This window comes from Patagioenas fasciata, unplaced genomic scaffold (genome assembly GCF_037038585.1).
Source record: "Patagioenas fasciata isolate bPatFas1 unplaced genomic scaffold, bPatFas1.hap1 Unplaced_15, whole genome shotgun sequence".
NCBI lineage: Eukaryota > Metazoa > Chordata > Aves > Columbiformes > Columbidae > Patagioenas > Patagioenas fasciata.
Window position 1 is genome coordinate 1022150 of NW_027288566.1, and position 12760 is coordinate 1034909.

The following is a 12760-nucleotide window of genomic DNA, read 5'->3' on the forward strand; positions in this document are numbered from 1 at the left end:
GGAGCCCTCTTTGTCCCCAGGGCCCATTGTGAAATTCAGGGGACCCCAACTTGTCCCCAGGGCCCATTGTGACATCCTGGGGACCCCATTGTCACCAGAGCCCATTGTGATATCCTGGCGACCGCCCTTTGTCCCCAGGGCCCATTGTGACATCCTGGGTCCCCCTTTGTCCCTGTCGAGGGTTAGGATTGCGGGGTGACAATCAAACCCTGGCAGATGTGTTGTCAACCTCCTCTGCCCCCCACTCCCCCTTTTGCCCCTCCCTCTCCCCCCTTCCCACTCAGCACAGGCGATCGGGAGGGGAAGAAGCACAGAGGGGAGAGAGCTGGAAAAGTTCAAGATGTTTTACTGATGCTACTGATGAGAACAGAGAAAATGATACAAATATACAAAACCCATCTTGTAAGTCTGAGCAACTGCAGAGCCAGCACCCAAAGTCCTGGATCAGACTCTGCAGCGAACCGGAGCTGGATTCAGTCTCTCACTGGCCTCCGTTCGCAGGGACGACCAGCAAGGTCCTCTCCTGATGTCGGCCATGAGCAGAAGGGAAGGAAAAAGGCAAAAGGGAAGGGAAAAAGGGACGAGATCCTCGTGATCTCCCACTTTTATATGAAGTATTCACGTGAACGGAATGTTATACACAGTTGGTCAGTCTCTCGATCACCAGTTTCTCGTTGCCCCTCTCGCGAGATGTCCATCCGTGCTTATCAATAAGTTTGCATTCCCTTGCTGGGTTTAACCAAAACATGTGTTGGGTTCTCCAGGAAAATGCAGCTGACATGAAGGCTTTGGCTGACAGGCAAATTCACTAAAAGAGAAACTTGTTTTTAACAAAACCAGGACATTCCACCCCTTATCATATGACATTCACTGAATACTTAAACCTTATCAATACAATCTATCAATACAATCTAATTAATCACTACTACTATATATATATACATATGTACATATATACACAGGAGTAATTAATCAGTGGACCATCCTTTGAAAAGTTCATTAAGTTCATTTTGTCACCACAGTCTCCCAGGGCAGGGAAAATGGTCCAAGTGCATCTCATGACCCCTGTTGGTGGGTTAAGCACACCAACTTCCAAGAAGGTGTCGGGCGCCACTCGAAGAAGCCAGCGCTGGTTTCATCACCATTGTCTTGATCTGAAAGACACTTATTAAACATTGTTAGTGCGGCAATTCACATCGTACAGTTCAGCATTGCACATTTTCACCTAAAATCAAATCCCCTTGAGGTGCACACCGAACTTCTCCATCCTTAAGCATCGCCCACCAGGTGCTGCCAGGTCCCTGGGCAAAAACAATCCCACGAATAGGTTTGCCTGTGCCTGAGGCAGGAGGAACCCAGACTGCCTTTCCTAACATATTTTCCATGTGTACTACAGGGACTTTATCTCCTTCCACAGTCCATAGAATTTCTGATTGGGCAGGCCCGGCTCGATTGGTTGATCCCCTGGTGTTGACCAACCAAGTGGCTTTTGCTAAATGTGAATCCCAGTTTTTAAAGGCTCCACCACCCAGTGCCTTTAGTGTAGTTTTTAACAAACCATTGTACCTTTCAGTTTTCCCAGAGGCTGGTGCATGATATGGAATATGATATACCCACTCAATACCATGTTCTTTGGCCCAATTGTCTATAATACTGGTTTTGAAATGAGTACCATAGTCTGATTCAATTCTTTCTGGTGTACCGTGCCTCCAAAGGACTTGCTTCTCAAGGCCCAAGATGGTATTTCGGGCTGTAGCAGGAGGTACAGCAGATGTTTCCAACCATCCAGTGGTTGCTTCCACCATTGTAAGTACATAACGCTTACCTTGACGTGTTTGTGGAAGTGTAATATAATCAATCTGCCAAGCTTCTCCATACTTATACTTTAACCATCGCCCCCCATACCATACAGGCTTTAACCGTTTTGCTTGTTTGATTTCGGCGCAAGTTTCACATTCATGAATAACCTGTGAAACAGTGTCCATAGTTAAATCCACCCCTCGATCACGAGCCCATTTTCATGTTGCATCTCTACCTTGATGCCCTGAAGCACCATGGGCCCACCGAGCTAGGAAAAGTTCACCTTTATGTTGCCAGTCCAAGTCCACCTCAGCTACTTTAATCTTAGCAGCTTGATCTGCTTGTTGGTTGTTTCGATGTTCCTCGGTGGCTCGACTTTTAGGCACATGAGCATCTACATGACCAACTTCCCCAGGCAGGCTCTCCAGCCGAGCAGCAATGTCTTGCCACAGCGTGGTTCCCAATGGTTTCACCTCTGCGCTGCCAGTTACTTTTCTTCCATTGCCGTAGCCACCCCCACAAGGCATTTGCTCCCATCCATGAGTCAGTATAGAGACAAAGCATTGGCCACTTCTCTCGTTCGGCAATGTCCAAAGCCAGCTGGATGGCTTTCACTGCTGCAAACTGACTGGATTCACCTTGTCCTTCAGTGGCTTCTGTAACTTGTCGTGTGGGACTCCACACAGCAGCTTTCACCTTCGATGTTTTCCTACAGACGACAGGATCCACCTGTGAACAGTGCACACTGCTTATCAGTCTCTGAAAGCGGATTATATGGTGGTGCTTCTTCAGCACGTTTTACTTCCTCCTCATCTGCAGACATCCCAAAGTCTTTGCTTTCTGGCCAGTCTGTAATCACTTCTAATATCCCTGGACGGTTGGGACTCCCAATTCGAGCTCATTGCGTGATCAGTGCAATCCATTTACTCCATGTAACTTCGGTGCCATGATGTGGAGAGGGAACCGTCCCTTTGCACACCCAGCTCAGCACCGGCAGTCGAGGTGCAGGAGGAGCTGTGCTTCAGTGCCCATCACTTCTGAAGCAGCTCCAACTCCTTCATATGCTGCCAGTCTCTCCTTTTCAGTTGCAGTACAGTTGGCCTCATATCCTTTGTATCCTCGACTCCAAAAACCTAAGGTTCGACCTCGGGTTTCTCCTGGTGCTTTCTGCCAGAGGCTCCAGGTAAGTCCATTATCTCCGGCTGCGGTGTAGAGCACATTTTTAACATCTACTCCAGTTCGGACTGGTCCCAGGGCCACCGCATGAGTTATCTCACGCTTCATTTGTTCAAAGGCTTGGCGTTGTTCAGGGCCCCACTCAAATTGGTTCTTTTTACGAGTCACTCGATAGAGAGGGCTCACAATGTGGCTGTAGTCAGGAAAGTGCATTCTCCAAAAACCTACAATGCCCAAGAAAGTCTGTGTCTCCTTTTTATTAGTAGGTGGAGACATTGCTGTAGTTTTGTTGATCACCTCCATTGGGATCTGACGACGGCCATCTTGCCATTTTATTCCTAAAAACTGGATCTCCCGTGCATGTCCCTTGACCTTGCTTCGTTTTATGGCAAAACCAGCATCCAAAAGAATATGAATTATTCTCTCACCTTTCTCGAAGACTTCTTTCGCTGTGTCGCCCCATACGATGATGTCATCAATGTATTGCAAGTGTTCTGGAGCTTCACCTTGCTCCAGCGTCGTCTGGATCAGCCCATGGCAGATGGTAGCACTGTGGTCCCTGGGGTCATTGGTTGGGTCATGGAGTCACTGGTTGGGTGATGGGGTCATTAGTTGAATAATGGGGTCATTGGTTGAATGATGGGGTCATTGGTTGGGTCATGGGGTCACTGATTGGGTGATGGGGTCATTGGTTGAATGATGGGGTCATTGGTTGGGTTGTGGAGTCACTGATTGGGTGATGGGGTCACTGGTTGGGTTCAGGATTGGTTGGTTGGATGATGATGATGATGGTTGGATGATGATGGTGGTTGGATGATGATGGTGGTTGGATGATGATGGTGGTGGTTGGATGATGATGGTGGTGGTTGGATGATGATGGTGGTGGTTGGATGATGATGGTGGTTGGATGATGATGGTGCTCTATGCCAAGGATGCACGGAGCATCTGGGCCAGTCACAAGAGGATGCTTTTGGATATTGGGGTGCAGGGCTTTGGTGTGAAGGTTCGGGAGACAGACTTTTGGGTGCAGGGATTTGGGCACCAAGAGTTCTGGGTGCAGCATTTGGGTCTGCAGGGTTCAGGTGTTCAGGACCTGGGGGTGCAGGACTTGTGGGCTGGAGGATTTGAGCGTGCAGGGATTTGGGGTGAGGGATTTCAGGGTGCCAGTTATGGGAGGGAAGGATCTGGGGTACAGGTTTTGGGGGTGCAGGGTTAAGGGGTTTAGGATTTTGGGGTGCACAGTTTAGTGTGCACGTTCTGGGCATGTATGATTTGAGAGTGCAGGGCTTTGGGGTACAGGATTTGGGATGCAGGGTTTTGGGGTCAGGATCTGGGGGTGCAGGATGTTGGGGAGAAGGATTTGGGGGTGCAGCATTTTGAAGTGCAGGGTTTGGAGGAGGGAGGTTTTGGGGGTGAAGGATTTGGTGGTGCTGGTTTTGGGGGTGCAGTGTTAAGGGCGTGGAAGATTAGTGGTGCAGGATTTGTGGGGGTTCAGGATTTGGGGGTGCAGGGTATGGGAGGGAAGGATCTGGGGTTGCAGGATTTGGGGGTGCACTGTTGGGGGTGCAGGGTTTAGAAGTCAGGTCTCAGAGTGCAGCGTTTGGGGTGCAGGGGCTTGGGGGGAAATTTAAGGTTGCAGAGTGTGGGGTGCACAGGACTGGGGCTCAGGATTTGGGGGTGCGGGGTTTCAGGGTTCAGGATTTGGAGGTGTGGAGTTTTGGGGTGCAGGGGATGGGGTGAAGGATTTGAGGCTGCAGGGTGGTGGGGGAAGGATTTGGGGGTGAGAGATTTGGGGTGCAGGATTTGGGGGTGCAGAGTTTTGGGAGGCAAGGATCTGGGGCTGCAGGACTTGGGGGTTCAGTGTTTAGGGCAGCACAATCTTGGGGTGCAGGGGTCTGCACTGAAGGGTTTGGTAGAGCAGGATACGCAGGTGCAGGACTTTTGGGTGAGGTTTGGGGGTGCAGGGTTCATGTGTTCAGGAACTGGGGGTGCAGGATTTGAGGGTGCAGGGCTCTGGGTGCAGAGTTTGGGAGTTCAGGGTTTGGGGTGCAGGGTTTTTGGCAGGAGGATCTGAGGGTGCAGGATCTGGGGGGCAGGATTTGGGGTTCAGCATTTTCAGTGCAGGTTTTGGGGGGACTTGATTTTAGGGTGCTCGCTTTGGGCTGCAGGATCTGGGTGCAGGATTTGGGGTTTCAGGGTTTAGGGTAACCGGAATTTGGGGTGCAGGGGCTTGGGGTGAAGAGGATGGTAGAGCAGGATTGGTGGGGGCAGGATCTAGTGTTTGGGGTTCAGGGATGCAGTGTTTTGAAGTGCGGGATCTGGGGTGCTTGATTTTGGGGTGCAGAGTCTTGCAGGAAGGATCTGGGGGTGCAGGGTTTAGGGTGCAGAATTTGGGTTTGTAGGGTTTTAGGGAGAAAGGCTTGGGGGTGCAGGTCTAGGGGGGTAAAATTTGGGGGCAAAGGGTTTGAAGGAGCAGGATTTGGGGTGCAGGATTTGGGGGTGCAGGGTTTGGGTGTGCAGTGTTAAGGTGGTGGAGGGTGCAGGGTTTGTGGTGAAGGTTTTGGGGTGCAGGATCTGGGGGTGCAGGATTTGGGAATGCGGCATCTGGGGTACCTGATTTGGGGTGCAGGATTTAGGGTGCAGGTTTTTGGGTTTCATGGTTTTGGGGCACAGGGCTGGGTGAGGCCAGATTTGGGGTGCAGGTTTGGGTGAGGGATCTGGGGGTGCAGGGTTTGGTAGTGCGGGAATTGAGGGTGCAGAGTTTGGGCGGCAGGGCTTGGGGGAGCAGGAGTTTGGGGTTCAGAACCTGTGGGTGCAGAGTTTGGGGTGCAGAACCCGTGGGTACCGGGTTTGGGGAGGCAGAATTGGGGGTGCAGGGTTTTGGGGTTCAGGACATGGGGTTGAGGATTTGGGGGTGCAAGGTTTGGAAGTGCATTGATTAGGGGGAAGGATTTAGGGTGGTGGGATTTGGGGGCACGGGGTTTGGGGGTCAGCATTTGGGGGTGCAAAGCTTAGGGGGCAGTGTTTTGAGTGCAAGTTGGGGGAGGACTTGATTTTGGGGTGCAGGGTTTGGGGTGCAAGTTTGGGGATGGCAGCATTTCGGGTATACAGTTTGGGGGTGCAGGGTTTTGGGGAGCAGTATCTGGGGGTACAGGATTATGGGATGTGCAGGGTTTGGGGGCGCAGGGTTCAGGGTTGCAGGGTTTGGTATCACAGGTTTGAGGGGTTCATGGCTTGGGAGGAAGGATTTGGGGGTGCAGAATTTAGGGGTGCACGTTTTAAGGGTGCAGAGCTTAGGGGGAAGAATCGGAGATGTAGGGGTTTTGGGGACATTATCTGGGGGTCAGGATTTGGGGTGCAGGGTTTTGAGGTGCAGGGTTCAGGTGTTCAGGGTTTGAGGGAAGGATCTGGAGGTGCAGGGCTTTGGAGTGGAGGATTTTGGGGTGCAGGGTTAGTTGGGATTTGGGGTTGCAGGGATTTGGGGTGCAGGGTTTGGTGGTGCATTGGTTTTGGGGGTGGAGGACTGGGGGACACAGGGTTTCAGGGTGCAGGATGTGGGGGTGCAGGATTTGGGAGTGCAGAGTTGGGGGGCAGAATTTTTGGTGCAGGGCTTTGGGGTACAGGACTTGGGGGTGCAGGGGTTTGGGTGGGGAATTTGGGGTGCAGGGTGTTGAGGAAGGATCTGGGGGTGCATTGTTTGGGGGGCTGGATGAGGAGGTGCACGATTTAGGGCTGCAGAGCCTGGGGGGCAGGGGTTTGTTGGCAGAATGTGGGGGTGCGGGGTTCTGGGGTGCAGAGTTTGGGAGATCAGGGGTTTGGGGTGCAGGGGTTTGGGGGGAAATTTAACGTTGCGCAGTGTGGGTTGCATTGGTTTGGGGGTGAAGGATTTGGGGGTGCGGGGTTTGGGGGTCAGGATCTGGGGGTGAAAGGCAGTGGGGAAGGATCTGGGGGTGAGATATTTGGGGTGCAGGGTTTGGGATGCCAGGTTTGGGGGTGAAGGGTTTGGGGGCAAGGATCTGGGGTGCAGGATTAGGGCAATCAGGGCTGGGGGGATAAGTTTGTGTGGGGCAGAATTTCGGGGTGCAGGGTCTGGGTGGGCAGGATTTCGGGGGATCCGGGCTTGGGAGTGCAGGATTTTGGAGTACAGGGTTTGGGGGTGCAGGCTTGGGGAGGCAGAATTTGGGGGTGCAGGTTTGGAAGGGTCAGGACCTCGGGGGGCACAGTTTGACAGCACAATGTGGGGTGCAGGATTTGGGAGAGAAGGATCTGGGGGGGCAGGGTTTGGGCTGAAGGGTTTGGTAGGGCAGGGGTTGGGGGGGCAGGATTTGCGGGTTCAGAACCTGAGGGTGCAGGGTATTGGGGAGCAGGATCTAGAAGGGCAGGGTTTGGGGGTGCAGGATTTTGGGGAGCAGAGTTTGGGGGTTCATGACGTGGGGATGGAGGAATTCGGGGCGCAGGGTTTGTGGGTGCAGGGTTCACGTGGTTAGGACCTGGGGGTGCAGAATTTAGGTGTGCAGGGGTCTGGGGTGCTGGGTTTTGGGGTGCAGGATCAGGGGGTGCAAGGTTTGGAAGTGCAGGGTTTTGGGGCGCAGGGTTTGGGAAATCAAGGTTTGGGGTTCCAGGATTTGGGGGTGCAGTGTTAGGGGGTGAATGCTTTCGAGGGGCAGGGTTTGGGGGTGTATGATCTGGGGGTGAAGGGTTTCAGGGTGCAGGGCCAGGGGGAAGGATTTGGGGGGGCAGGGTTAGGTGGGATGTGGGGCTGCAGGGTTTAAGCGTGCAGGATTTTGGGGTGTAGGGGTTTGTAGTGCAAGGTTCGGTAGGGCAGGATTTGGGGAGCATGGCTTTGGGGTGAGGGATTTCAGGGTGCCGGGTTTGGGAGGGAAGGATCTGGGGGTACAGGTTTTGGGGCTTCGGGCTTTTAGGGTGCAACTTGTGGAGTACGGGGTTTCAGGGTGCAAGGTTCAGTGGTGCAGGGTTTTGGGGGTGAAGGGTTTGGGGAGACAGAATTGGGGGTGCAGGGTTTGGGATTGCAGGGTGTGGGGGAAGGATCTAGGGGTACAAGATTTGGGGTAGCAGGGTTTTGGGGAGCAGGGTTTTGGGGTCAGGCTTTAGGGGGACAGGGTTTGGGGGGCAGGGCTGGGAGGGATGATTTGGGGGTGCAGGGTTTAGGGCAGCAGGATCTTGGGGTGAAGGGGTTTGGTCTGAAGGGTTGGGTAGGACTGGATTTGGGGTGCAGGATTTTAGGGTGCAACTTGTGGGGGCAGGATTTGGGGTACAGGAGGTTGGGGGTGCAGGGTTTGGGGGTGTAGGATTTGTGGAGCAGGGACTGGGGGTGAAGGTCTTGTGGAGGCAGAATTGGGGGTGCAGATTTTGGGTGTTCAGGACCTGGGGCTTCAGGATTTGGGGGTGCACTGTTTGGGGGTGCAGGGTTTAGAAGTCAGGTCTAAGAGTGCAGCGTTTGGGGTGCAGAGTGTGGGGTGCACAGGACTGGGGCACAGGATTTGGGGGTGCAGGGTTTCAGGGTTCAGGATTTGGAGGTGTGGAGTTTTGGGGTGCAGGGGATGGGGGTGAAGGATCTGAGGGTGTAGGGTGGTGGGGGAAGGATTTGGGGGTGAGAGATTTGGGGTGCAGGATTTGGGGGTGCAGAGTTTTGGGAGGCAAGGATCTGGGGCTGCAGGATTTGGGGGTTCAGTGTTTAGGGCAGCACAATCTTGGGGTGCAGGGGTTTGCAGTGAAAGGTTTGGTAGGCAGGATTTGGGGTGCAGGATTCTGGGGTGCTGGGTTTGGGGTACAGGATTTGGTGTTGCAGGAATGGGGTTGAAGGGCTTGGGTTTCCAGGCCTTTGAGGTGCAGGATTTGGAGGTGCAGGGTTTGGGAGGGAATTCTTTGGGGTGCAGGGTTTGGGGTTCCAGGAGGTGGGGGAAGGACCTTTGGGTGTAGGGTTTGGGGGGGCAGGGTTTTGGGGGAAGGATTTGGGGGTGCAGGGTTTTGAAGTGCAGCGTTTCAGGGGGGCATGGTTTTGGGGGTGCACATGTGGGGATCCAGGTTTGGGGGCTGCAGAGTTTGTGAATGGAGGATTTTGGGGTGCTGGGTATGGGGCTGCCTAATTTGGGGGTGCAGTGTTTGGGTGTTCAGGACCTGGGGGTGCTGCGTTTGGGAATGCAGGCTTTGGGGGTGCAGGGCTCAGGATTTGGGAGGGCAGGATCAGGGGGTGTGAGATTTCAGGGTTTAGGGGTGCAAAGTTTGGTAGGGATGAATTTAGGGGTGCAGGATTTGGGGGGCAGGGTTTGGTGCTGCGAGATTTGGGGGTGCAGGGTTTGGGGGTGCAAGATTTGAGGGTGCAAGGTTTGGTTGTTCAAGATTTAGGGGAGCAGGATCTTGGGGTGCAGGGTTTGGGGCTGCAGGGGTTTTGGGTGAGGGATTTAGGGTTCAGGCTTAGGGCTGCAGGGTTTGGGGGCGCAGGGTGTTGGGGAAGGATTTGGGGGTACAGGGTTTGGAGGTGCAGTCGTTCAGGGATCAGGGTTTGGGGGGCAAAATTTGGGGTGCAGGGTTTGGGATGGCAGGATTAGGGGGAGCAAGAATGTGGGGTGCAGGAGTTTGGGGTGAAGGGTTTGGTAGGGCACGATTTGGGGTGCAGGCTTTAGGAAGGAAGGAAGGAAAGAAGGATCTGGAGGTGCAGGATTTGGGGGTGCAGGGTTTAGGGGTGCAGGATTTAAGGGTGCGGGGGTTTGGGTGAAGGGCTTGATAGGGCAGGAATTTGGGGTGCAGGGTTTGGGGGTGCAGGGTGTTTGGGGAACGATCTGGGGGTACAGGGTTTGGGGTGCTGGGTTTGGGGGTTAAAGGATTTGCGGGGGCAGGGTTCAGGTGTTCAGGACCTGGGCGTGCAGGCTTTGCGGGTTCAAGGTTCCAGGTGCATTGTTTGGGGGGAGAGGATTTGGGGGTGCAGAGTTTTGGGGTGCAGGGCTTGTGAGAGAGGAATCGGGGGTGCAGGATTTGGGGGTTCAGGGTTTAGGGTAGCAGGATCTTGGGGCGCAGGATATGGGGGTGCAGTGTTTGTGGGTGCAGGTATTGGGGGTCAGGATCGGGGGGTGCATGATTTGGGGGCTCAGGGTTTGGGGATGAAGGGTCTTGGGGTGCTGGGCTTCGGGGTGCAGTGTTGGGGGGCAGGTTTTGGGGTGCAGGGTTTGGGGGGCAGGTTTTGCGTGTTCAGGAACTGGGGGTGCGGGATTTTGCGTTGAAGGGCTCTGGGGTGCCGGGGTTGGCCTGCAGGGATTGGGGTGCAGTATTTTGGGGTGCAGGGGTTTGGGGTTCAGGACCTGTGGCTGCAGGGTCTCAGGGAACAGGATTTCAGGGGTGCAGGATTTAAGGGGTGCAGGGGCTTTGGGAGAGGGATTTGGGCTTCAGGGTCTGAGGGGTGCAGGGTTTGGTGGGGAAGGGTTTGGGGGTGCCTGGTTTAGGGTTGCAGGATTTGGGGGTCAAGGGTTTGGAGGTGCCAGGGTTTTGGGAGGCAGGATATAGGGGTGCAGGATTTGAGGGTGCAGGGTTGTGGAGTGCAGAGATTTGCAGGTGCAGGATCTGGGATTGTAGGGTTTTGGGGTGCAGGTTTTGGGGAGGGAGGATTTGGGGTGCAGGGTTTAAAGGTTCACGATGTGGAGGTGCAGCGTTTTGGGGTGCAGGGTTATGGGGCTACGGGTTTTGGGAGGGAAGGATCTGGGGGTGAGGGTGTAGGGATCACAGTATGGGGGTGCAGGATCCGGGGAGCAGGATACGGGGGAGCAGGATATGGGGTGCAGAACCTTGTTGTTTAGCGTTTAGAGGCAGGATTTGGGGGTGCAGGGCTTTGGGGTGAGGAGTTGGGGGTGCAGGGTTCAGGTGTTCAGGACTTGGGGGTTGGAAGATTTGGGGGTGCAGGGTTGGGTAAGGAAGGATCTGAGGGCGCAGGGTTTGTGGGGCAGGATTTTGGGTGCAGGGTTTGGGGAGCACGATCTGGGGGTGATGGAATTGGTTGACAAGGTTTCGCAGGCCGGCTTTGGGGGAGCAGAGTTCAGGGGTGCAAGGTTTTGGGGGACAGGTTTGGACATAAAAGATTTCGGGGCGAATGGTTTGGGGGAACGATTTTGGGGGTGCAGGATTTGGGGGTGCAGGATTTGGTATTACAGGTTTTGGGGATTCATGGCTTGGGAGGAAGGATTTAGGGGTGCAGGGTTTCAAGAGGCAGGATTTGGGGTGCAGTATTTGGGGTTGCAGGTTTGGGGGTGCAAGTTGGGGGGCGGCAGGATATCGGGTACAGGGTTCTGGGCTGCAGGGTTTGGGGGTGCAGGATTTCAACGTGCAGGGTTCTGGGGTGCAGTATCTGGGGGTCCAGGGTTTGGCAGTGCATTGGCTTTGGGGGTTGAAGGATTTGGGGGTGCAGGGTTTAGGGATGCTGGATTTGGGGGTGCAGGATTCGGGGGTGCAGAGTTAGGGGGCAGGATTTTCAGTGCAGGGCTTCAGGGCACAGAACTTGGTGCTGCAGGATCTGGGGGTGCAGGTTTTCGGTGGGGAATTTGGGGGTGCAGGGTGTTGAGGAAGGATCTGGGGGTGCAATATTTGGGCTTTAAGGGTTTAGGGGGGCAGGATCTGGCAGTGCGGAGTTTGGGGACAGGATCTGGGGGTGCAGCGTTTGGGGTTACAGGTTTTGGGGGTGCAGTGTTAAGGGAATTGTTTGAGGTGCAGGGTTATGAGAGTGCAGGATTTCTGGGTGCAGAGTTTGGGGTGCTGGGTATGGGGCAGCAGCATCTGGGGGTGCAGGTTTTGGGGGTTCATTCCTTTGGGGGGAGGATCTGGGGGTGCAGGGTTTAAGGGTTCAGGATTTGGAGGTGTAGGGTTTTGGGGTACAGGGTTCTGGGTTGAGGTTTTGGGGTGAAAGATTTGGGGGTGCAGTGTTAAGGGGTGGAGGCTTAGAGGTGCAAGATTTGGGGGTGCAGGGTGTTCGTGTGTCTGATTTGGGGGTGCAGGGTCTGGGGGTGCAAGATCCTGGAATTCAGGATCTGGGGGTTCAGGATTTGGGGGTGCAGGGTATGGGAGGGAAGGATCTGGGGCTTCAGGATTTGGGGGTGCACTGTTTGGGGGTGCAGGGTTTAGAAGTCAGGTCTCAGAGTGCAGCGTTTGGGGTGCAGGGGCTTGGGGGGAAATTTAAGGTTGCAGAGTGTGGGGTGCACAGGACTGGGGCACAGGATTTGGGGGTGCGGGGTTTCAGGGTTCAGGATTTGGAGGTGTGGAGTTTTGGGGTGCAGGGGTTGGGAGTGCAGGGTGGTGGGGGTGAGAGATTTGGGTGCAGGATTTGGGGGTGCAGAGTCTTGGGAGTCAAGGATCCGGGTCTGCAGGATTTGGGGGTTCAGTGTTTAGGGCAGCACAATCTTGGGGTGCAGGGGTTTGCAGTGAAAGGTTTGGTAGGGCAGGATTTGGGGTGCAGGATTCTGGGGTGCTGGGTTTGGGGTACAGGATTTGGTGTTGCAGGGATGGGGTTGAAGGGCTTGGGTTTCCAGGCCTTTGAGGTGCAGGATTTGGAGGTGCAAGGATTGGGAGGGAATTCTTTGGGGTACAGGGTTTGGGGGCAGGGTTTGGGGGTGTAGGGTATAGGACGGAAGGATTTGGGAATGCAGGGTTTGGGGTGCAGGTTTTGGGGTTCAGGAAGGTAGGGAGGGCAGGATTAGGGGGTGCAAGGTTTCAGTTGTAGGGTTTAGGGGTGCAGAGTTTGGTAGGGCCGAATTTGGGGGTGCAGGGTTTGGGGTGCAGGGTTTGG

At 54.5% G+C, this 12760-nt stretch overlaps 1 long non-coding RNA gene across 1 annotated transcript; it reads left to right on the top strand.

Annotated features, from left to right (window-relative positions):
* The first annotated feature begins 1798 nt into the window (after positions 1-1798).
* LOC139826764 (uncharacterized) lies at positions 1799-3386 on the top strand. Its single transcript, XR_011736900.1, has 2 exons — positions 1799-2983; positions 3240-3386. It is a non-coding gene; the product is annotated as an uncharacterized lncRNA (long non-coding RNA).
* The last annotated feature ends 9374 nt before the right edge of the window (positions 3387-12760 follow it).